General features: G+C 44.7%; 1 protein-coding gene and 1 pseudogene across 1 annotated transcript in view; both read left to right on the forward strand.

The window, feature by feature from the left end:
- The window catches only part of NDUFS6 (NADH:ubiquinone oxidoreductase subunit S6), a 201072-nt gene that overhangs the window by 2572 nt on the left and 173134 nt on the right, over positions 1-25366 (forward strand). The window lies entirely within an intron of this gene.
- On the forward strand, positions 17737-18110 carry LOC138481783 (histone H2B 1.2-like; annotated as a pseudogene).

Below are 25366 nucleotides of genomic sequence, written 5' to 3' on the forward strand. Positions count from 1 at the left end.
TGTTGGCGCAATGACGATCGTATGACTGAACCGTCGAGCCTTCTCGACAACTTGTGCCACCCGAAAAGAGAGGTCTGGCTTCTGTAATCCCTTACTCTTAATTTCATACCTCCACCATTTTGAATGACATGAGAATTGGACTATCTCGCTCTGCAGGGATAACTGGGTACTGTCCATGGGAATTCCAACTGTAGTTCGAGCAGCACCTTGAACCAACCCACACTGCGAACCAACCCTTCTTGGGCCAGAAAGGAATCCCCAACATAGCTTTGTGTAGGCTCTCCCTTATCTTCCTGACCACCTGTAGTATGGTAATAGGAGGGAAGGCATGTATCGTGGTCCTGGGCCATTCCACAAACAGGGCATCCAGCCCCTGTATGCCCCTGTTTTAGGAAACCTGAAGCACAACCTGGGCATTTCAAGAGGAAGCACACAGTCTATCTGATTAACCATGAGTCTCCTGCAGATCTCCCTGAACACGAAGGAACAACTCTCCTGACACCAGGAAAACCCTGCTGAGCTTGTCTGCTGCCACTGCCACACTTGCCCACCCTGATGTCCTGTAGTGAGGGAAGATACGCCTCTGCACAAATGTTGGATTCCTCACTGATCTCGCTCCACCCTGATTTATATAGCACATAGCCAGAAGACCACTAACGTTTTCCCAATGGCCGCCAGTACCTTTCATTTGGAGGAACATCTCTGTTAGGAATATCGCCAGTAGCCAACCTCCTTCCACCCTTAAAGGTGGTGACAAGACCCCAGCCAGAAGCAATTCTACATTCAGTTGATTACACTGCCATGCGGAATGAACAATGTATACCTTACAGGGGTCAACATTGAGCAGGAGCTATATAAGTAGCTCCTGGGTATCAAGAGTTACTTTAAAGTTTCATGAATACGTTTTTAGGGTGGTGTACCTTTTTAATGGATGACTTCAAAAAATAAATATGTGCGCAAGAAGATAAAAAAAAAAAGTGCAGGGTGCGAAATCTTCTTTTGTTCTTCTTTTGTTTCCCACTTTAAAATTGGGGGATGCGCATGTCGCAATAGCCACTAAGAAGTGCCAGAGAGATGGTGGCATTTGCATTCTTCCACACTGTGCATGCACCCAAAAATGATAAACAAAATTTGTATCGTAACGCTCCTTCATTTAAATACTGCTCTCCCTTCATCATCAGGCAACAAATGTTGTATAATTTAGTAGGGGTAACTGTCATTGATTCAAATATTTTTATTTCTAGATTTTATTTTCTCGCTCTATTGACATTATTTAGCCCACTATCCTAAAAATTCTTAATCATACATTCAAAAGTTTGATATTACTCTTGAGTGAAAAAATAGATTTAAACAAACCTATACCAAAACACTTAGTTGAGCAAAAATACAAAGCACTAAAACACAATAAAAAATGCAAATTATAAAAAGGGACCCGGGAATTAATACATTCAGTTAGTTCCATCTGGGTCCACGTGGGTCAGCTGGGCTCATCCTCGCAGTGAAGGTCGATACTACATTGTTTCTATCTAAACTAAACAAGCTAAGCCTGAATATTAACTCATTGTGGCAGGCACCTGGACGGCACGGGAAATGGTGCCAGGGGGAAGGGAGGATAAAATACAGTCATGCTGACCCACACATTCATGGTTTCATTGATACCACAGTTTCTGCACTCCAGGTCTCCACCCTGGGGTTTGTTCTTTAATTTATCCCTCTCGGTACCTCGTGTTACAAGGGGTATGGGTTGCTGCTAGGAAGAAGTACAGCTGTACGTGCTTAGATCTTCTGTGGACACTTGATGGGTGTTGGGACCTGGGGGTCGTGTGCTTATCTAGGAATGCAAAGGTGTGGGGGTCGAGTCAGTGGTGTGGGGCTGGCTTCAACCTTGCTGGGGTGAGTGGCCTGATGGCAGTTTAGTGGCGATGAATGGGTGCAGTGCGCAGCCTGGTGTAGTCTCACACTCTCACAGGAGGCATTCCATTGGAGAATACTAAATAGTAGCAACACTGAAGGCACAAGGGGGAAGTGGACTTCTGTGGGAACAGAGCGCTTGTGAAGCCAGTGTGTTATACAAAGATTGGGCCTTGTGGACCAGGAACGCGAACACTGCAATCCTGCAGCTTATCCCTTCTGCGTCTAATACAAAATGGAGTCGAGGGCAGTTAGCTTTTCTAGTGCCATGCATCTACTTCTAAGCGCTGCAGGGCCCTTGCATGTTGTGCAATGATGCGGACTGCTCCCTCCTTGTATGGTATATCGTCTCATCGGGTGTTTGCTTTATTTGGAAGCGCTTAGCGTTGTGGGATAGGCTTATTTCAATCCCAACACTGTATTAGAGCCTATCTGTAGGTCTGTGTAACCATTTACATAAATCTAGTACTCCATACGTAGACGTTTTTGCGACATTTCACACATGACATCCAAAGTTACAGATCTACAGTGGTGGTAGTTCAATGCTTTTAGCTCCATTCCTTTAGCACATTTATCAATGCTGTTTCTTGTGAACTTATTCACTCAAAATATGAATTCTATACAACCGTCAGTTAAATATAGCATTTTAATTACATAAGCATTGGACTTTCTGTCCCGTTAATCTTGTATTATCTTACTATTAATATCTGGAGAGTCTGTCCCCATGGTGGGGAATATGATGATCCCCAATTTATTAATCGAAGAGCAGAACACAGGCCTGCTCTTGGCAACACGTTTTGGCGGAATGTATGAAACCGCCTTCTTCAGGACCTTTTTATTTAATCTGGACCCTGTGAAACATTTGTACAGACACCTATTGGTATGTAGTTGTTGGACAGACCATTGCCCTATTTAAAATCAAATGGGGAATTTTTCGCTGACCTTGATGCACCGTACCATACTATTCTCCTATCAGCAAATCCTCACGTCCTATTTGGGACAACTAAAATGCAGGTGATTCTTATCTGTTAAAGCTACAAGCTCTGTAACAACATAAAGTAAGTGCATTTCATTTTAGCAATAAACGAAGCACACAATTATCTCCAAATCTTAGTATTTTTTTGCACACGTTTTATTGTATTATTTAGCTTAACTCCCAGTACCTAACATTAGAGGATGCCCTCCAGTATCGCATGAACCCAAAAATACACATGCCCTAAACCCCTTTTCCTATTGCTATGTTACACTGGCGGTTTCTATTGATTCCTCTTTTTGCCTTGTCGCCACTCGTTATTATTGCTGCCATAACTTGTTCACCGCCTCTTTTACTGCATCAGTCTATTTTGCAAGTCTCTATGCTGCCATAGCATTTTGATCTCTGGTGCCACCTCTTTTTCTGTGATGGTACCTCTCTCGCTTTTTCTGCTCCTGGAGAGTGAGGAACTAATACATATTGTGCCAGAAGTCTAACTTCCAAATGAGATGCACACTATACTTTGTGTCTAGTACATGTGACCATTATGCTTTAAATATGTTCTAGAGGTTTCCTAGTATGCAGTTCATACTAATCCACAGCCACGTAAGATGAATGTTAGAAATTTATATTTGTGTCCCCCCCCCTCTCCCAGTTGGCCTGGGGACCCAAAAGTAGCTATTGGTACCTGCTGGTATCAACCGGGGAGGCTATAGCCAGGAGCTAAATGGCTCCCAGCTATTTTGAACCATACCTTATACCGACTAGGTGCAACTAGAGTAGGGTAACTGGAAGGTGCAGGATCCACCACTCAGTGACAGCTGAAGGAATTACAGGAGTCCAAGCCCAAGGCAATTTCACAGGTCCAATGCAGAAATTTACCAAAGCTTTGATCTCTAGTCCAGGAAATAAACCTCAAAGTCTGATACAGCCAAGTCAGGGTAATACTCCCAAAAATAGAAGTTCCGGAGGAAAGGTCCAAAACAATCTTCCACTGGTCCAAAACGCCTCTTCTACTGCTACTCCTTACTTTTAGGTCTACCTTCTTCTTATCTTGCCCCCCTCAAATCTATCACTCTGCCATCCATACCCTCTGTCTCCACTCCCCCCGAGACTCCATCTCCGCTTCCTTATCCTCCATTGGCTGGCTCCCCTTTCACTCCCAACTACTTAAATTTTCTCTGCCTACTCTTTAAATCTCTCCATGATCTTGCTCCCTTCTCTCTTTCTACACCCCCACTCGCTCCCTCTGTTCCGCTGACCACTTCCTCCTCACTGTTCCTCCCTCCCCTTGTGCCTCCTCCCGTTTCCGCTCCTTCCAACTTCTGGCCCCCCTCCACTGCAACTCCTTACCTCAATCCGCTCTATTCCTACCTTTTCCTCTTTCTGCATGTCCCTTAAATCCCTCCTTCTCCATTCCCTGCCATGATACCCCTCCCTCTATCCGCTCCCACTCTGCCTCCCCCTCTCCCCCCCTTAAGCATCTCCCTTCTTTTTCCCCCACCCCATCCTCACCCTCTCCCCTTCCTGCTACCCCCTCTCCCTCTTCCCCCCCTTAAGCATCTGCCTTCTTTTTCCCCCACCCCATCCTCACCCTCTCCCCTTCCTGCCTCCTCCTCCTGCTACCCCCTCTCCCTCCTAGCTCTGCTCCACTTCTCTCCCCCTTCCCTCTGTCAGTTGCTCTACATACTTTTTGTTGACTGAATCAAAATTGTAATTTGATTCTTTGTTATTGTTATATTAAATGTATCCTTTTGATGTTAATGTGCAGCGCTTTGGTATAAAGCGCTATATAAGCCTAATAAATACAAATACAATCCACGAAGTTCAAAAAATGTGTGAAGGCTCCAGGGAAGAAGGACACGAAGACTTGATCTTGAGATGCAGAGAAGAGTTGGTTTGCTGCGTTGAGGTGCGCGCTGCCTTGGAGCAAGGCACCTAAATGCGTGCACACAACGTGATGCAGCCATGGACATGCTAGGAACTGTAGTTTCTCTGCGAGATCTGCCGTTCGGGACAGCTGAATGCTGTGCATTGACAAGTCACTGTTAAGATGGATTTCTGTCCTGGAGGGGCAGAGGTTCAGAAGGCCAGCCTAGTTTCTTGGAACAGGGTAACCTCTGGACAAGCCAGACCAATCAAGGTAGCGATCGCGGCGGTCAAGACTAGGTCTCAAGAGGGGTGAGGGTGACTGAAAGCCCGCAATGAGCACACATAGCAAGGACACTTACAAATTACTCCAAGCAGGTGTTATATTAAAAATATAGACACATTTATTATAAGGCCTTTGTAACATTGACTGTAGCGAGAAATCGCAATAAAACTCAAGTAAACCAACACATCACAATCAAATACAATATACATACAATTACCAACGAGTCTAACGAGTTAGACGCACGAAATGTGCAGAACACCTAGATGGGGAGGCAAACAGGCAGTGCGAATAATAGTTAGACCCAGTCCGCCTTCAGAGGCACCTAACTAGAAGGAAGTCCGAGCCCTACGAAGAGTGGAGCCTTGTGCTCAAAAGTACCTGCACACGCGGGTGCCAACTGGCAAAGGGGAGTGTCCTTGAGGGAATCAGGCAGTTCAGTTCGGTGAACAAATGAAGATGAACAGAGCTCCGCGACTCAAGCGCAGCCTCCACTGTGGGCAGAAGCAGAGTGTGAGTACGGAAAGGCGTGCTGTTTGACACAGCGGGGAAAAGCTATGGGCTACTGCAGGAGGGCGACCAGTTCCTAGCGATGCTACTCGCCGGCCCCCGATGCAGGCAGACCCAGGCTTCTCCGCATCAGTTTCAGTGCTGGCAGGTTCAGATACGAGCAGGGGACGTCTCGGCGTTGTGTAGATTCCGCAGCAGCAGAAGCAGAGTTGAGGATGTCCCAAACGCAGTGAACCTGCACAGTTTGTTACCACAGCAGGGCAACGGAGCGGCCGTGTGTATTTCGGCCCAATGTACACTGCTCACTTCAGACCTGGGAATGCCAAGTGTACAAATCGTGTGAGAGTGGCAGGGACTCGTAATACAACACAACCTGACGGCGGTTACAGAGCAAGACTCCTGGGTAGGCTGGTCAGTCCACTGGATGGCCCAGAGACACTTCCGAAGGCTTGCGTGCAGGAGATGGTGAAGATGCCGAGAATAGTTGTTCCCTCTATTCCAAGGAGTCGAAGTACCAGTACAGGCCTTCTCGTTCGATCAGAGGTAGAAAGGGTTTCACAAAGCGACAGCAGTGCAGAGGAGCAGTCCTTCAGCGGGTCACCAGCGATTCCTCGGTTCAGCCTCGTAGTTGCAGGATACTTGGCTCCTGTATTCCTTCGTTCGTGAGAACTCAGGAGATCGACATGGTAGTGGTGTTTCCAGCCTCCTCTTATCCACGGTTCCCTTCGCGCCAAAACGGAGAGGACCCAACGAGAGATCTGCTCACAAAACACTCACACCATACGTGGACCTATCACGGACCACGGTGGTCCAAGGCATTCATACCACACTAGACTCTCTGGCACCCAGGATGTGTATTGGGACCAGACATCCCAGCCCACATCCTGGAGGCACACACAAGGCCTGTAGAAGCCCGCGAAAGCATCTGTGTTTCGCGGGAAAGTACATGCCCAAATAAGGAAGGCCCCGCGTCGGCTCGACCTGGGGAAGGTGAAGGGGGCAAGCCGGTCAGCGGACAGGACAAAGAGCCTCGTGGTCTGGCCATTTTTGGAGCCAGGCCACCATTTTGGGCTAAGCGCGAGAAACGCGCTTAAAACGCCAAAAGGAGCTCAAAAACACAAGAAACGATCGCTGCCACCAGTCCCGTCCGTGATTCACTTGCACCGATCATTTACAATCCAAAAAAGAGTATCTAGGGCCTGTAGAAGACTAGAGACTCAAGAGAGCAGTAACTTAGCTTACAGTGCCCTCTTGTGTCATGTTGCACGAAAGCTGCAACATGATAAAGAAACTACGGAAAACAACGTTCCCCGGTACTGACTGTCTTAAGGGCATGTCAGTTTCCCCGTAAGAATGGAGCGAAAGCCCCGAGGAGTGCGGCAGAAGGCTGCACTTCTCTGGCAAAGTCTAGATCATGGTGAAAACAACAGCAAAAAGTTTAGGGGTTGCCACATGGAAGGAAAATTACCCACAATTAAGAAATCTTTCCTAACAGTCAACCGCCTTGCTCCGACTGGACACCTGACCGTTTCCTCTTTCCTGGGAGCTCTGTTCTGGTGTTCCTGTCCCAAGAGTCTTCACCCACAGCCTTGGTTGCTGGCAGTATGGTTCAGGAGACCAGTAACCAGGTAATTCCCTTCCAGATGTGTGAGTGAGCAATTTCCTGAGTGAGTCTGTAGTTGGGATCTTAATTTCTTTTTTCTCTAACTCCGGGTGCCAAGAGGAAATACGCCACCATAATGGTCTTGCATGCAGTCTTGCCCAGGGGACTACACATTCACACAAGGCCATGTGCCCCCGTAGATTCAATAGATCCCTGTGGGTCTCTTTGTCTCTTTGTCTTTAAGAATGCTGTGCACAACATCCACAGTCTGTAAGCTCTGTCCTGAAGTACACACTTAATCCTCCTTCATACAGAACTGCACCCTGATGGATTGCAACCATTGTGATGGAACCATCTGGGACTTTGCAATATTTATCAGAAAACCCGACTTGAGTGAATGGCAGACTCGGTAGGTGTGACAGGAATATTCTTCTGTCCCCGCCCTGACCAGTCAATTGTCCAACTAAGAATAGACTTGTATGCCCTCTTCATGTAGAGGAGCCAACTGCTTGGGGAGGACTATAGCCTAACGGAAGGACCCTGAATTGGTAGTGCAGCGACCACACCGCAAACATCAGGAAACAGTGGTGGGTCTTGAGGATGGGGATGTGATAGTAGGCGTTGTGCAGATAGATTGATACCAGACATTCCACTTTCAGGATCCCCAGGGTGATCTTCCTGCAGCTTCTCCATCTTGAATGTCCTTGTCTTCACAAACTTGTTCAACTCCTTCAATTCTATAATCCTCCTGGAGCCGTTGCTCTGTCTTGGATACCGGAAATATCCAGGAGTAAAATCCCAATCCATGTTGTTCCCCCGGTCTGACAATTTCCCTCTTTGTCACACTGCCGTCGTAGTGCAGTATTTCTTATTGTAGGCATCCCTTGGCATGTTAGACGAAAGGGGCCCTGTTTCCGGAGGGTGGGAGGTGGCGTCCAGCCTGTATCCCAGTTAAACTGTGCTGTGTATGCAAGAATATGAGATGATCGGTCCAATGGAATTGTACGCCAAACCTCTTCCTGCCAGCCAGCAGTAATTGTCTGGGCTTTTGGCAGGTTTTCTGAATGGACCCTTAACTCCCGATTTCCGATGTTTCCCCTCCAGTCTCAAGTGCGGCCTCCTATTTGATCTGGGTCTCAGAGGGGCAGATGAAGACATCTTACTCTTGAACTTGTCTGTGTTTTTATCTGCCTTAAAAACCTTACGTACCCTGGTTTTCAAGGCATGGCCAAACAAATTATGTCCTTCAAATGGAAGCTTGAGGACCATGGATTTCTGTAAACCTTTGGATTTCCAATTTTGAGCATGCAGGCCGTGCCTTCCTGAGATGGTTGCCCCTATCTCCGTCCCTCGGCTCAGTCATACGAGGTTGGGCGTGAATTCCCCCTGTCCCTGCATGTCCAGTAGGAGGAGGTTCTACCTCCCGTGGAAGAAGAGCTTGGAAAGGATTGCAGTAGGAGGTGGAGCCTCTCAAAGTTAAGTACTGGGCCGAGGAAGAGTAAGAGGGTAGGTAATGATTGGATTACTTACTGATAATCTTGTTCCTAAATTCGTGAACACCACCTTCTCCTCTTGCGACCACTTCCCCTGATGGTGACCCTGCCTCCCCCTTGCAAAAACGTAATTTTAACAAAACAAAAAAAAAGACACAAGTGCCAGATTCTCAATACTTTTTGGGGCGCAAGTAATGAAATGTGCTAGGACATCTCATCACTTGTGCCAAAATAGGTGCAGGCCAAGTCACAAAGGCCATCTGAATGAGCGCATTGATTGCGCCTATTCAGATGACCTTTTTTTTTTCCTGTTTACGCAAACCAGTGGGTGTTTCTGTGGATTTTAAAAATGTCTCCTGAATCCACAAACCTGATGCTCTTATGAAGAAAACAAAGGTAACGTCTGCCTGCTTGGAATAGGAGCAGAGGAGTGCCATTGCCTGACAGAGGCTTTCCTTTCATGATATATATTGGATAGCTCGAGGGCAATGTGTTTGCCTTTTGAAGCAAGGCAGCACAGCACAACACAGGTTCGAATCCCCATCCTGCGCTTAGAAACCACTCGTTGGTATTAAACGCGTCATTTATAAAATATGTATATTTTTTTTAAGTGCGTCAACTTGGGTGCAAACCGCTGCTGTCTCACTTGGATACTTCTATTCCTCAAATGGGATAGAATTGGTCCGTTGGGGAGTGATGGGCAAGAAAGCAGCAGGCAAAAGGGGAGCGGGGGAAAGAGAGCAGAGAGGGAGCAACGGGCTGCAGGGGCCTCAGTGCACCAGAAAGCAAGGGGGAGTAGTTGGCTGGAACTGGAAACAAGCTGCAGATTAGAAGAAAAGATGGTGGGAAGAGTGTGATAGAATGGGAGAAAGGATGTAAGACGCAGATGGAGCAAGAAAGAATGAAGCACTATAGACTGCAGGTGAAACTGGGGAGCGTAAGGTGTGAGTTGCAATCAGGGTTTGGAGTGTGACGGGGACTGGAGAGTGCGAGTTGTGACTTGGCAGTGTGAAAACATGTGAGTATGCGCATGACTGGTAGAGAGAAGTTAGAGTGCATACGTTTTGATGGGGAATTGGGGGGTTTGAGGGTTGTGAGTGGGTGCTTGGGTAAGATTGGATAACCTAGAAGGGTAATATTTTCCTCATAACTGATAATGATCAATAAAGTTAATCGTATCAAATTGACACACACATTAAATCAAAAATGTATGGTGAAACAAACATTTCCACCAAGCCAGGTGCATCTGGGACACTTTCTATTATTTTGATACAAATGGTGCAAATAATGACAACCTGACTCTCTAGTAGCCTCACACTGCCTCTTTCTTGCAACCTGCCAAACGTACACCCCCAGTCAATAAAAATGTACTGCAAAAGAGGCAGCAATACATAAAGTTTTGTCCCTAAATTTTCTATTTTGTGCCGCAATATCCTGAAGGGTCTGACATTTTTCCCACTTATCATTAAGTAGACAAACGCTTGCAAAGAGATGTTAAATATAAAGTGTAGATCCTCAGACATTGTGGGGAAGACAATCTGTCTTGGTGCTGTTGTTACTCTTGCAAAATCCATCTCCTCTGCAAACCCCCTTGCTCACCAAACGCAATAATAGTTTATTAAAGCATGTAATAATGAAGCCTTTGTCATAGCAAACACTGATCACAATCACTTCTAGGTTATATAATTTTGGAAAACCAACGCAAATGAGGCAAATTTTGGCAGAGTGATTTGTCCCGATCATAGCTTGCTCAAGTGGGGAAGCTGGGCTATGAGCCCAGGTTTTCTGATTTTACCAGTTTGCAGTGTTCAGTTTCACAGTACTTTCGGCACAAGAATTGAAGTACCAGAATGCCCTGAAATGGAAGGTTAAAAGCCAGGACTGACTGAGCATCTCACACTAGATTAGAGTCAATTAGAGATGTCTTCAATCTCTCTCGCGTGTTCTAACATTGTGATGCAATTACCTTATCTTGGACATTTTTTGAAGGGTTATACATGTTTTTACCGCGGTCACTTTTCTCATTTGCCCTTTACTCGTGGTCTGTTTCCTCAGTGGTGGCGATGGGGAGATCTGTGTTGATGGGACAGTTGGAGGGTCAGCGGCAACACTGATTTGCTTTAACTCTGGCAATTCATCTAAGGACCAGTAGAGCAAGCCTACTTCCAACCCAGCTTTGGCCATCCTCGTGCACTTCTAACACCAGCAAACATCCCCACCTGCCACCTCCCTAGATCAGACCTTTTGCCTTTTTTCCATATTCATTGGGTGAAGCAATCTGTTATTGACCCCTCACATTTCATCCTTTTGCCAGACTCGTTCTTTCATCCATTTTTCTTTTTGTTCATATTTTTGTGCAATCCTGTCCAAAGGCTAAACCTATTATTTTTATTAACCACCTTATCAATTCCTTTTATGCGTACACCGGAAGGGCACCTTCCCACTGCACTCATTTCCACTGGCTCAATATTCGCCCCATTTCCCCTCACAGCCTTAGGTGCCTTCCCCATTTTAACACGTGACTTAGCATTTTCTCTGTCCTTTTCCCTATGAAATGGAACTAGCTGCATATTTTTTGAGACAGCATCCTTCCCGTTAGGCTCTGTCTCCCCCACATCATGTTTTATAATGACTGCATTTTTGAGCTCGTACTGCGGACACCAGCAACATGAGACCAGGGCCTAGACTCATCTGATTGTCTCACACTTAACGCAGGAGACATCTGTACCATTCCATGTGTAGTTTAGAGTTTACTCTTTCCATCCACTACAGCACAATACGGAGTTAAGTCATTTTCTGTGTACTGTCATCCACAATATCTGTTTTATTTTTAATGGGTGTATGCAGTGCGTGGATATGTGCGAATGGCTGGACTGCGGAGATGGGTGTAGCGTCTACAGTGGCCCTCTGAGACCTTTATCCGGAAAAAGAACCAATTCTGTCCTAGATTTGTGTATTTATGAGTTTGACATTCCAAAACTGTTTTAATTCTTTATTATAGTGTGGCGGTTGCCACACTATAGTTAAAGGGGAAGTTCACTCAAAAATGTTATTGTCTCAAAAGATGGGCCATAATAAATGTATATAAAAAATATTTTTAAAGAAAGTGCCTATATAACATTTTGAGGAAATGAGGCTCAAATTTCAAGTACAAGCAGGCATCCATTTTGTGAAATGAATGCGCCTCCTGTGCTTGTGTTAAGCTCTGCTCTCACGGCAATAATGAAGCAACAGCCCCCTACTGGGAGCTTTTCCTTATTACAGCCGGAGAGCAGAGAATGCTGTCTGGCTCCTTCCTGCCCTGTGTTGCCGCTGAGTGCTTCTTTTCCCCCCCTCTTTTTCTGGGCTTCCCTGAGCTGGGGGAACACAGGAAACTTAAAGCGAGTAGTCCAGGCAATTTTAAATACAACTTTGTTGTATTTATGATTGCCGTGGCTTTCCGGGGAGCCCGGGAGACTTAAAAAGAATGGCACGGCAATCATAAATACAACAGCGTTGTATTTATAATTGCCGCAGCTTAAGCCCCCTGGGCTCCCCCGAGCCTGGGGGAGCCTGGGAGACTTAAAAAGAAAGTCCAAGCAATTAATGAATACTTTGCCGGCAGACTATTCATAATTGCTGCAGCTTTAGTTTTCTACTTTCCCATGCTCGGGGAAAACTAGAAAAGAAAGCCGCAGCAATTATGAAACCGCCACCGCCAAAGTATTTATAATTGCTGTTACATTGTCTGTGCTTCTCTGTGCTTGGGGAGCACAGAAAACATAAAATTAAAGTCAAGGCAATTACTGCGGTGGCCTCCTCTCCATGTTAAGCTCTGCTCTCTGGCAGCAGTAAGCAAAAGCTCCCAGTAGCAGGCTTTTGCTTGATTATTGCCACAAGAGCAGAGCTTAACATGAACAGAGGAGGCTGCTTAATTTCTCAAAATGGATGCCCCCATGGCAACTTTGAGCCTCGTTTCCCAAAAATGTTACATAGCAACTTTCTTGAAAAATATTTTTTACATATATTTTTGATTATGGCTCATCTTTTGAAACAATGAACTTTCCCTTTTAAGGCGAGTGGCATGACCCATAGGAAATTCTATTGCTACATGGCTATCAATTAATGTCGGCTAAGCAGGAGCTAAAAGCAGCTCATGGCTATCCAGTATTAGCCAGTGACCAGAAGCTACCACTCGGAAACCACGAGCTAGCACAGTGTTCCACCAATGTAACTAAACATATTTTATCCATAATTGTTGTCCCCCCTTATGATTTAAATGTTGAGTCCTAATGTTTATTTTCCCATTTTCCCAAATGCACAGTTGTGTTCGCAGATGTGTGTTTGTTTGGCATCAGTTGGGAGCCAAAAGTAGCTTCTGGTAGATGTTGGTGTCAAGCTAACCAGGCTCTTCTAGGCTAAAAGCAGGCGCTAATTGGCTCCCCGCTCCCTTTTTTTAATTTCGAATTCTGTGCTAATAACATTTGACTTTCATGATGGATTTGGCTGATATTTTCCATACAAAAAAAATTGTTATGGGTCCCCAGAGACTGGAAATTATGGGAAAGATTTGTAAAAAAAAAAAAAAAGTTAAACACGGTTTTCAGCCTACTCACTTTGTTTTCCCATAGACAAAAAGTCAAAAAATGTTTCAAGCTGAAGCGCAAAACCGCTGGAAGGAATTGGGCCAAATATAAAAACACTTTGGCATGAGGCGTTGATTTAATAGAACAGGTTTGGGGTTATTCAGTCGTTTTTTAAAATGTTTGATGGGGAAGGGGCACCCCTTCTCCAAAATATCTATCTAGCTCTTAATTATTTATTTATTTTTTGCTTGATGCAAGTGATTCCCGCTGTAATGCCTGGGGAATGTGAAAATGGAAAGGGCGAAACAAAATATATGGAGGAGGAAAAAGGTTGAAATGGCACAAGGCTTGAAGTGGGAAGTTGGGTTATCATGTCAAGTTCGGGAGCCAATTGGTTTGAATGTTTTTGCATTTTCTGGGGAATCTTGCGAGATTGCTGCAGTAAAACGAGACTTATTTGGAAACGAAAATGCTCACATGAAGCAAAGTGAGTAATGAGGGTACCAGCCAGATAAAAAAGAAACTAAGGTGGTTTGGGGGGACAGCTAAGGTGATCCGATTTTAACGCAACAAAACCCTTTCAATTTAGTGGATGTGGGTAGTGATCAACATCAAAACTTGGCGCCGCCCTGTTGCAAAGCCAATGAGCACATATGTAACAGATGGGATTCACAATGACAAACAAAATTAGACGCCAACAAGATATTTCAGTGGGTTGAGTGCTCACTGCTGCGATCTGTGTGTAATTTGCGGGTCACAGGTTTGAATCCTGGCAAGGCAAACTCAGCGTTTCATTGTTCTCGGGTTGATAAATGTGTACCAATCCCGGTTGTGTGCTATTGAATGTATATGCCGTACCAGTTGGACACAGTGTTCAGAGCTAGAGCTTACTCGCCAAAGGACAGAATTAGAAACACCTAAAAGCATTGGTTTTTGGCAATGGCTCCCAATTGCCTTCAAGCAACGTTTTAATTCAACACGTCTGTGATGTAAATCTCATTTATTCATGGAACACACGAGGACACTCCCATATATTTGGAGATGATGGATTGACTTTGGCACTAGATATATTTATGGTAGAAGCCCTTCAAGAAACATGGGTAACTGAGCCAGTTCAGTTTGATGGTCGAAGTACAGTCCAACAACTAGACTGTAAAGGTCCAAAAGGAAGACCATGGAGGGGGAGGGGGTCTGTTGACTGTTAATCCACATCAGTGGCAACAACAATAAAAGAATCAACAATTGAAGTACAGGATGTGTTAATGAAACATCTGAACTGTACTATAGTTTGCATAAACATCTATGATCCTCCGAATCTGAAGGCCACAACCAGGAAAGCTCATGTTGTAGCATCAATCCTTCAAAAATACTCACACCGGTATCCCATATGGATGGTAGGGTACTTCAATGCAAAAATAGGTGATACTCAATCAGCACACAATAATAAAGATGGGTGCGTTTCAGATCCTGTTAGTAAGTCTGAATCTAATCGCCCAGGCAATCCATGGGTAAAAATTGTAGGAAAGTACGATCTAAGATTAAATGGTAACTCTCCCAGAGATGCAACAATGGCTCACACAAGATCAGAAGGGCGTGCATCGTCTACTATCAACTATTTACAAATTAAAGTGCAACTAGGTTGACGGTTGATATGGCCATAGTATACAGACACGAAAGCGATAATTTCCCTCTGTGCTCTCCTAACCCCCTTATCAGCTAAATCTGCTCCAGAATGTTATGATAAAAATGGACAAATGGGTCTGAATGAAGTACAGAACTGCATAAAATGGCACGATAAAAACGTAAAATTAGTAAATCAACATGTTTTGCAGATTGTGCCGAAATACATTAAGCAATGTGGAGATAGTAAATAGGTCAACTTTGTTTTCTTCGTTGGTACTAACATGATGGCTGCAATTGGTAAGAATAACAATCATCAATTATCATATTTATTAACAATCGAGCAAACTAATAAAGATGTGGGTAAGAGACAATATAGTGATAAGAAAATATCCGATGCAAAGAAATTGTTGCATATATCGATTGTCTCGTATCATAAATTTAACTACAGAAAAAAGTGATAAAGGTATGATCGCAAAATGTATTCGAGCATGTAAGATAGTGTTCCAAACTTGGCTAAAAAAACACAAAAAAGCCAAGGAAGTAGTACGGTGGAATAAAATTGCTCAACTTGTCATGCAACGAAATAACACTGCTGTATGGGAAGTGATGCGTGGGGCAAAAAAGAGAGTTGAGCATTAATTGTATTACTGAGGGGCAGTGGATAAACCATATTGGGTCTACTTTGGGATCCAATGTAGATTGTAAACAACCCTTCCCTCTTCCAACTGAAAAAATTGAGCTGCAATATTAGCACCCTCGACATAGTAATAATAATTGAAAATTTAAATAAGTCCCAGAACTTTGGGCACATGCACTAACCATCTTATTCAAAGAAATTGGAAGTAGTGGGAGGCTACTGAACCACTTGTTAGCTGTGTACAAAAAAGGTCCTGGAATAATCCAGCTAACTATCACACTTAAGCAATGCTAGATATCTCTTCGAAGATCTTTGCCAGGGTACTACTAAATGAGTGAAATGTATGGATAAAAGAAAATAACATCTTGCCTCCTAACCAGATAGGTTTTCGACCAAAGGCTAATATAATGCAAAACATCTTGATCCCGCCATCAGCGTTTGAATACTCATGGAAGAGGTGGGAGAGAATGTTTACTGTGCCTTTTTCGACTTCAGTGCGGCATTCGATATAGTTGTCAGAAATAGATTATGGAAAAAACATAATGCATGGGGCATACCGTAAGGACTGCTGAAAATGCTGATGTTATACGGAGAAACGACTGTGGGTATTAGGTTGGATGGCAGAGGCAAGCTCCCAGTCCCAATGGATACGAGTCGAGGGGTTAAGCAAGATTACTTTGTGGCTGCAACCTTGTTTAACCTCTACTTGGCTGACCTATGGTGAACAATTTACAAATCTAATGATCAACCTGGTTAAAGTTGCCACTGCTAGATTAAGTTGGCTTGCATATGCAGATGACCTGCTACTCCTTGATCTTACAGCAAGTGGTTTGCCACACCTTGATGGAATATGCGAAGTTAAATGGACTAAAACTGAATAACCAAAAAATTAAAATAATGGTGTTTAGCAAATCATTAGCCACAAAACAATACACATGGAAAATATCGAATACAAAATTAGAACAGGTCAAAACATATACATATCTAGGAGTTCAAATAGATGAAAAGTTGAAATGGGACTAGCACATAAAGGCTACTAAAGTAAAATGTATGAAGGCTGCAAATGCAATAAGTGCAATTATTGGGAAGAATGTTGGCATTTCCACACAAGCAATTCTGATGTATCAAGCACAAATATTGCCAGTGTTGCTATATGGAAGTGGGATTTGGAGTCATTATATGGATGATGTTAAAATAATTGAAGCCTGTATATTAAGGAAATTATTTAGACTGCCAAAAATGTTTACTATTGAATACATATTATTTGGATTGAAAGAAGCTGTTACAGAATGTCTGAAGAAAATGGTGATGTGCTATGATAACTTGATGTATCTCCAAATAGACATTGTTACAATGTTCGGGACCATTGGTAACATTTTTAAATTGTATAGGAAATGGTCTGATGTATATGTAGTAGTCTTATCTAATTGTTTGCCTAACGGGTTTAAATTGTGGCTAAAACAAAAAGTGTTAACATATAGTCAAGAATGCCATCTAATAGTATTAGCAACAAAGAAACATAGTGGCTGGTACTGTCAGTATTGGATGTCCTGTATAACTATGCCGGGTTACATTAGAGCGTACCCTAACTCCTATATATTTCGCAATTATCCTTTAATTAATGTATGCGCAACTTTGGAAATAGCAGGTAATAGCATGGGGAGAGTGACAACCTCAAGATTGTGTTGGCTCTGTGGATGTAATGAGTTGGGAACCACCAAACATTTGCTTCTTGACTGCGAAAGCCTAATAAAGATATGTGAATCATTTTTAAAATCCTATGACAATACTGTAGACTGTAGTGAAACAAATAGAATATGGCCCAATTTTATGAAAGGAGATGATGTAAATTTTATGTTTTTTATGGTGAAATTTTATCTGAAAATATTGATGATTTTTAAAGTCTTAAATTTTAAATTGTTTTAAGGTATTTACTTTGTGTAAGGCCAATGAGCTATATTCATCAGTGTTGTATTTTAATAATGCAAGTATTATGTGTATATGTATGTATTTTATGTTGTATATACAAAGTCAATTGGCTAGAAATATATATTAAACTGAACCTGAATGTATGTGTTCTGTGTAAAGCGCTTAGGCGTAAGCGGTATAAAAATAACACCTCATTAGATCCTAGGGGTCATCCATGGGGGAGAAGCAGAGTTAAGGCATTCACTTCCAACATCCGCTGAATTTCAAGGGTTTTGTTACGTTAAATCTGATCACCTATTTCCCCCGCTCTTCCAGAGAGTGAACATTATCGCTGCCGACCATGCCTGAGCCAGCCAAGTCTGCCCCAGCTCCCAAGAAGGGCCCCAAGAAAGCTCTCTCAAAGCCACCCAAGAAGTAGGGGAAGAAGCGCAAGAGGGGCAGGAAGGAGAGCTATGCTATCTACAAGATGATGAAGCAGGTGCGCCCCGACACCGGCATCTCCTCCGAGGCCATGGCCATCACGAACTACTTTGTCAATGATTTCTTCGAGCGCATCGCCGGGGAAGCCTCCCGTCTGGCACACTACAACAAGTGCATACCATTCCCTCCAGGGAGATCCAGACCGCTGTGTGCCTCCTGCTGCCGGGTGAGCTGGCCAAGCATGCTGTGTCCGAGGGCACAAAGGCCATCACAAAGTACACCAGCGCCAAGTGAGGGACGTCACAGCCCTCTGGGCCCCGTGCTCCCTGCTAAAAAACAACAACCCGAAGGCTCTTTCAAGAGCCACCCAACAACTCCATTCAAGAGCCAGCATGCCTTGTTTAGCGCTGCTTGCTTTCGAAATGGAAGCGCACACATCAGAGCCCCAAAATCCTGTCAAAAGGAAATGCTTTGTTAAGGATCAGGAGGGGTAGTGTCACCCCACTAAAAAAGGACCAAGCAAGCCGCAATGGTTAACCGCCAACGCACTTGTGTGCGGGCACAAAGTCTGTGTTGCCTCTCCTTTGTCAAGCGCTCAGCTGCCATTGGTGGAGCATCGTAGTGGCTGTCTTGCTGCGCACCTAACCGAAATAACGATCAAGCACATCACACAGACATAACACAGCGAGGAGGGGCTGCATTGAGGCCACACCGCTCAGGCTGCCTGTGTACAATAGAAGTTGTACTGTACCGGGGCAAGGTGTGTTCCACTTGGGAAGGGGCGTGGGGGCTTGTGTAGGTCCATATGTGCTATCGCAGTGTAACCATACCATGTGCTGAAATGGGGCTGTGCTAGGCTCTGGCAAGTGGGGTGAAAGAGTTACAGCAAGTGTATATGGACCATAGCAGTGCCGGGCAGGCTAGTGAACCAGGTCTGCCGCACGATCAGCAGGGAAGCCCGAGAAAGAGCCAGGGTAAAGGCAGTCATTTCCACTGGCACAGTGAGATGCCTGAGAAAGACCAGGGGAAGGTAGCCTTTCCCTCTAGTGTCGCGAAAAGGAGCCATTTGCTCCGGCATTGTGAGAAGGCTGAGAAAGATTAGGGAAAGTAAACCATTCCCCTTGGTGTTGCGAAATGCCAAGGGAAAGGGAGCCATTTCCTCTGGCATTGTGAGAAGCCTGAAAAGGAAAAGATAAAGAAGGGCATATGATATCCCTCCCCCTGTCCCCCATCACCACTTCCCCTAAACCCCCCACCCCCCCCACACCACCCCGTCCCCGGTGCTGATAAGGCATCATATCTGGTGTTACATGATGGACAGCACACAGAAGGATGTCTGAACACGATCCTGGCGAAGAGAGGCATAAACCCTCAGGTAGAAGTAGAACACCTGGAGCGGGGAGACACTCTCCAGGGATCCAATTGTAAAGACTGTAATCCTGTTCAATAAGTAATGCAGGCCTTGTTCTGTACTTTGAGTTAAACCAAGAACTTGTAGTCCCCTTTTTAAGACGCTTCTTTTCTTGGAACTTTGTTTTCGTTCCCCTTGGAAAAGGATGGTGACCTGGGGAAGGGAGCCATTCCCTCCGGGAACAGTCTGTTTAATTTGAATCGGAGCCCTCTCTCCAGAACGAGAGGCGCCCTTCTGCACAGAGAAGACTCGCCAGTACTTTTGTTACGCCCTCTTCCTGCTCCCACCTGTGAGGCTAAAAACCTGAGGGTCATCTTCGACTCCACACTCTCCTTCTCTCCTCGCATCTCCGAGGTCTCTAAGAAATCACACTACCAGCTGCACCTCCTCTGAGGTATTCTTCCTTTCCTCTCCTTCCCCCAGAAGCTCACTGTCTCCAGAGCGCTGGTTTTCTCTAGGCTGGACTACTGCAACTCTTTCTAAATCTGCCTGCCTTCTAAATCTGCCTGCCTCTACTCTCCTCCCTCTGCAACTCATTCAAAACAGGACTGCAAGACTTGTCCTTGTCCTCAAGCCCATGGATCGTATCTCTCCAGGACTGAAATCTCTGCACTGGCTCCCAGTGGCGGCGAGGATTAAGTTGAAAAACCTTCTGCATTGTCCATAAGGTATTCTGGGGACTGGGGCCTCGATACCTTAACTCTAAATATCTTCCTTCTCAAGCTCTTTGCTCATCCGCCTCCAACTCCCTTAGGGTTAGTCGCTTTCCAAGCAGCGAGTTGGTGGTAGATCTTTCTTCGGCTGGGGCCTCCCTCTGGAACAGCCTCCCTGCCTCTCTGAAACTTGAGGAGAACCATCTGTGGTTCCGGAAGAACCTCAAGACTATCCTCATTGCTTCCGCTTTCACTCCTCCTCTCCCCTGCTGATTGCCTGGCTGAAACAGATACTGCACTGGTTACCTGGCTACCCTCTGATCTCAGGCCCAAGTTCCCTCCCCGCCAGTTGCACACATGCACTGCCCACCTGGCAACCCTTGCACCCTGGGGGAATGAGGGGGGGCTGTTTCTGTATCCGTACAGCCCCCTACCAGCCTTTGACACCTGATGTCTGCCCTTACCACCAGCTGGCTGCACTGTTTATTCATTGGTTTATTTATTTTTACGGTTATTCTATGTACTGCACTGCCCCTCCCTTTCCCCCCGCACTTCTCCCCCTCCCCTGCACTTGCATAATCTCAATGTCACCTGGCCTAGTAAGATCCTTGTCTCTGTCTTCCCTCTGTTCCCCCTCCCCTGCCTCATCGCGCATTGAAACACTTGTGTATAGGCGTGTTATAAATGCCATAATCATATCATCACATTAAGTGTCCCTGTTTTTCTTTTTTTTAAATATAATTTTGTTTAATGGAGGAGCATGGCCCGTCCCCCAAGCCCTCCTCAATCCCCTACCACCAAACCCAAATGCACAACATGTATGTATAAAACAATGTGAAATAAAGTGAGGAAGTGTGAACGAGGAACTTGTCCTCTGTAAAAATATGGAATACAGACCTTTCTATTTTTATGTATGATGTGAACACAAGTTGTATTCCCAATTGGGTAAACACTAGTGCTCTCAGCAGGTGGGACTGTCGCTATGATTTGTAAAAGGTCCCCATCCCACTACTGAAAATAGAGGCATTAATTGCTATGTCTGCTGCACTACAAACTAAATCACTTGGCAGAGCAAATAAAGCATTGATGATGGGCACATGGAGCTCTCTGCCTCTTGTATCATTATTCATGGCTCTGAAGTCTTCTTTCACAGGGATAGGTTATTGGTGTGGGGACGTATGTAGATTGAACGGATTAAGTAAGTGGAAGGTACTGATGTAACATGTGAAATATATGGAAGGTACAGATGAAATGTGGACGGGGTGCATAAAACAACTTAGAATAGGGCATAAAACAACTTGGTATTCACGGAAATGATCGGATTACATGAACAGATCCGAGTGCATGGAACGAGTTTCGGAGTGCGTGGAACTGACTGGAGTGCATAGAAGTGCGCGACATACATGAATGGTTTGGAATGCATGTAACGTTTGAAAGAGCATGTAAACCATCTTATCACATCACCATGCTTACTCTCCTCTTTACACCACCACTCCACTAGAACACAGAGATACTATGACACCATTCGGTATAACTGTTCTCATACCAACATCTGCCTCATACTCCACATCACTCTAACTAATCACTGCTGGTTTCACACCCCCCAGCTAGGCGTTCTCCTCAGGCCTAACGCAGCCAGAACCGGTCTGGATAAAACCTGCCAGAACGAAAACATACCCGTGATCTCTCAACCACCACACCTACCGCTACGAAGCAGCTATTACATGAATGCCACACCAGCTGCACACATATCCAGTGCTCACAAGCACCTTTTACTCTCTCTACTGACTTGAACTTCGGTTCCCGAGGGCGTTCAACCTACCAGCGTCTTCAGACCATACCAATGGTACATAAGGCACTATATAAATGCAAAATAACATAACATATTTTAGTTTGGGTGACGGTTCATATTTTTAATAGAACATTGTTTGGACATGCCCTTTATTTTTGGATCACAGTGCAATGCTTCTTTATTAGCTCACATGTCTAGTCAGCTCTCAGCCCGTGCTGTTTTAAAGAGGTGAAGGAGGAGTACCATTCGTGTTGTGCCCGTTTCACTTTTATGATTGAGATTACTGCTAGTTTAATAGTATTTTAACAACATAATGTGTTTCTGTGTTATGTTCATACAGTAAAAGGAAAGGTTATGGACCCTAGAATAAGGAAAAACCTAGAACGTGGAAGGCTTAAACTCCCAGAAGACAAAGGAAATGTAAAACAATGTAATGCATTGTACTGTTACACTCCCGACCCGTTCACAGAAATCTTCCATTTCCCCATTTCTTATAGTCCTGCTTAATCTATCCTGTCCTTCCTTTTTACAAGAACCTATTCACACTCTATTGCTCCAATTGTTTTAACGAAGACCAAGCCTCCCATGAAGTCAACCTCTGGCTTGATTTAAAAATGGTCTCCTTTAAAAGAAAAAATGCAGAGCTCTTGAGTGGGGTTGCCATAAGATTAAGAATCAAAATGACAAACCATCTTGCTTACAGTACCAAAAGGGTTATTGTGCATCCACCTTGTATTGGGAGGCTTTCCTTCATGACTCTTTCTCAGATTTCTAATCCATAATCTCAACGTTTCAGAATCTACATAGTGCTCTGCTGCCCTGCACAATGATCAACCCCCGCCCCTGTTCCGATCTCGAGCATGACGAGATCGGCTGCTCCACCAGTATCGATTTTTCAAGCTATTGCCTTCTGCACAGCTTTCTAGCCGATCTCTGAATGAGAACGTCTGTCTTCTCTAAAACCTAGGCTTCAGCATAGCCATTGGCTCCCTTTTAACCTGAAGGTGTCGCCCACTCGCAGGAAAAAAAATTGCCTATCTCTGCTCCTTAAGGAGGCCAATGATAACCCCCTCCACCGCTCCCCCAGCATCCTCACTATCACCTGGGGCCAACACTTTTCATAAGGAAGATTGCCAAAAAGGCAGCCACACATCAAGCCTTGGAACACAGTTCGATGAATAACATTCGGCATGACCATCAGTCTGGCTTGAAAGCTGCTACGGGTACAAAATCTACTCTATTCCTAATCCGAGTTGAAATACTGAGGTCTCTGGACACCAACTTAATTCTTCTGGGCTGCTTGGCTGCCTTTGGCACAGCCAACGATGCCACTCTTGTTAGCTGTCTTGAGTCTTTTAAAAAATCTATTAGCTGGTTATGCTCCTAACTTTATTTTGTCCCTCCTCACAAATAGAGACTCGGGTCACACATGACTTGCAAGTATATACCCCTCTGCGCTGTGATGTTCCACGAGGCTTCATCATTTCTGAATGGCATTTTAACACTTACCCTCTTTCTGACCTCCTTATTCACACACTGCAATTTTCTAGACCTCCACAGATGCTACTCCAGTATTCTTTAGTCTCCAAGGGCAAGCCAGTTGTCTACAGATTCCAGGCTGCCTTTGTCAGATCGAAGAATGAATGACTTGAATTGCCTCAATGCAATGAGGACAGCAATTTTCTACTTTGACACCACCATCCTTCCCGCCCTTCCTGTAATTGGCTTCGGCCCTCAGAGTTCATCCGAGCCTCATGATTCACAAAGAATTGACACTTCAAGCTTTATCTCGTGTGATTAAATCCTTCCGCATTTAATATGACTCAGATTTTCAAGTCATGTTTGCAATTGTTCTGTCTTGTCTTCACTATTGCAATAGCCTTCTGCTTGGTCTCCCCAAAATGTGTACTCTGCAGCTGTAGATCTTGTAGAACAAGGCTGCAATTCTAAACCTTTTGTCCATGTCACACCAGCATTGGCTCACAGTATGTCCCGTATCTGCGTCAAGATTCTTTGCCTCATGCACAGGGCGTATTGTAATAATGGTCCTATTTACCTTAGACAGTTTAGGAAACACCTACCATTTGGGCCCCAGAGATGTTCTAGCCCACTGATGATTGTGACCACATCATTCAGGAAAAATCCAGAAGAAAGAACCACTGCTGGTGCCCCTTCTGGAATGATGTCCCTCTCTCTAGCCAATCTGGTGACAATCCCTTTCTCGTCTTGGGCCATGGAGGTGGGGGGGGGGGGGGGGGGGTGGATCCTTTCTGTATAGGAATGCATTTAGCCCTGATCACTTATCCACATAAGCCTTCACTAATCCATCAGGACTGAACTGTCCATGCATGGGGGATTCCGATCTTTGTTTGCACTTGTATCTTCGCAATCACTGTTGCACTTAGGATATCCTCTTTTCTTGTGCCCCTCTGTTTGGACTATACTTGTCTGGACTATTTTCTGTTTGTTTGCATTTTTGTCCCGTGTCTTGTCCCTTATACGTATCCTATTTGCTCTTCTATGGCATTTTCTTTTCTCATGTAACTGATCTGAACGGCTCCAAAGCCTTTCAAGTTCCTTTTTCCCACCCCCTCCTTGCCTTTTTGCTTTGGAGGCACTGTTTTTTAAGCACCTGTTGTGGTTGGCTGCTTCTAAAACCCAAACTGGGACATGCTTGAGGCTGTATAGAACAGAACAGCTTTTGAGTGAGGCAAAGCACGACCATCCTGGGGTGGGAACCAGATGTAGGTAAAACAAAAACATATAGAGTGGTTTATGAGTCATCTTTAAAGTCACTGCCTCCTTGCTGGCCTTCTGCGGATATAAATGCGCATCTGCCCAACAGCCCAACCAGCCACCGCTATGCATCTGTGTGCTGGCACACTTTCTTTCATGTTAAATCATCTGCCACGCCTCCTTTTCCTGAGCACAAACATCAGCCTCTTCACTCAGCAGCCCAAATAGCCATTACCACGAAGCCGCCAAATAAACTTTCATAAATCTATCCTAACAAGTGGCCAGACTTTCCTTGAGGTATAAAGAGAACTTCTCCCCAGCCCATGAATCCCTCCTTTCAATTGCCTTTGGAAACGAAAATCTCCTTTTCGTACCCCTTGCCTTACTCCCAAGGCAATGCATGCGCCCGCCCCATAAAGTGTGCAGAGAACATGTATGACCTAGCAATCAACAGAACATAAGTCTGTAATCAATGTTCAGCATCTTCATTAACTTGATCGGGTTGTAAATTCATTTGGGATCTAAGGAACATCAAGAAAAACTTTGGTACAATGTGTAAGGGTGGTCTAACTCATTGCTTCTGGCAGTTGGCTGTGGGGATACTGGTCTTCCCCAGGGTTCGCTAACTGAATGTCTCAGTCCTTTCAGGATATTCTGCCTGGCTTACTTCTTGATCAACCACCAAGTATTTCTCAGTGATGGATATTGTCACCTTTGAGTTGTACCCATTTCCGGGCGAATACGATTAAAATACCTTAAACACACTGCTACCAGCTAGTGTTTCTCTCCATACCCTCTCCAGGGTAGGCTACTTTTCAGGCTTGGACATTCTTACCCTCTAGCCCCGGGTAGCTTTGTTGGGCCAGTATCCATTTTCTGAGGTCTGGTACTGTGCAGTCTTTTAAATCTCTTTTTCTTCCTGTAAGTAATTTGTCTTAAGGTCTGCTTCTCATCAGAG

Source organism: Ambystoma mexicanum, chromosome 5p (genome assembly GCF_040938575.1).
Source record: "Ambystoma mexicanum isolate Mex_15411 chromosome 5p, UKY_AmexF1_1, whole genome shotgun sequence".
NCBI lineage: Eukaryota > Metazoa > Chordata > Amphibia > Caudata > Ambystomatidae > Ambystoma > Ambystoma mexicanum.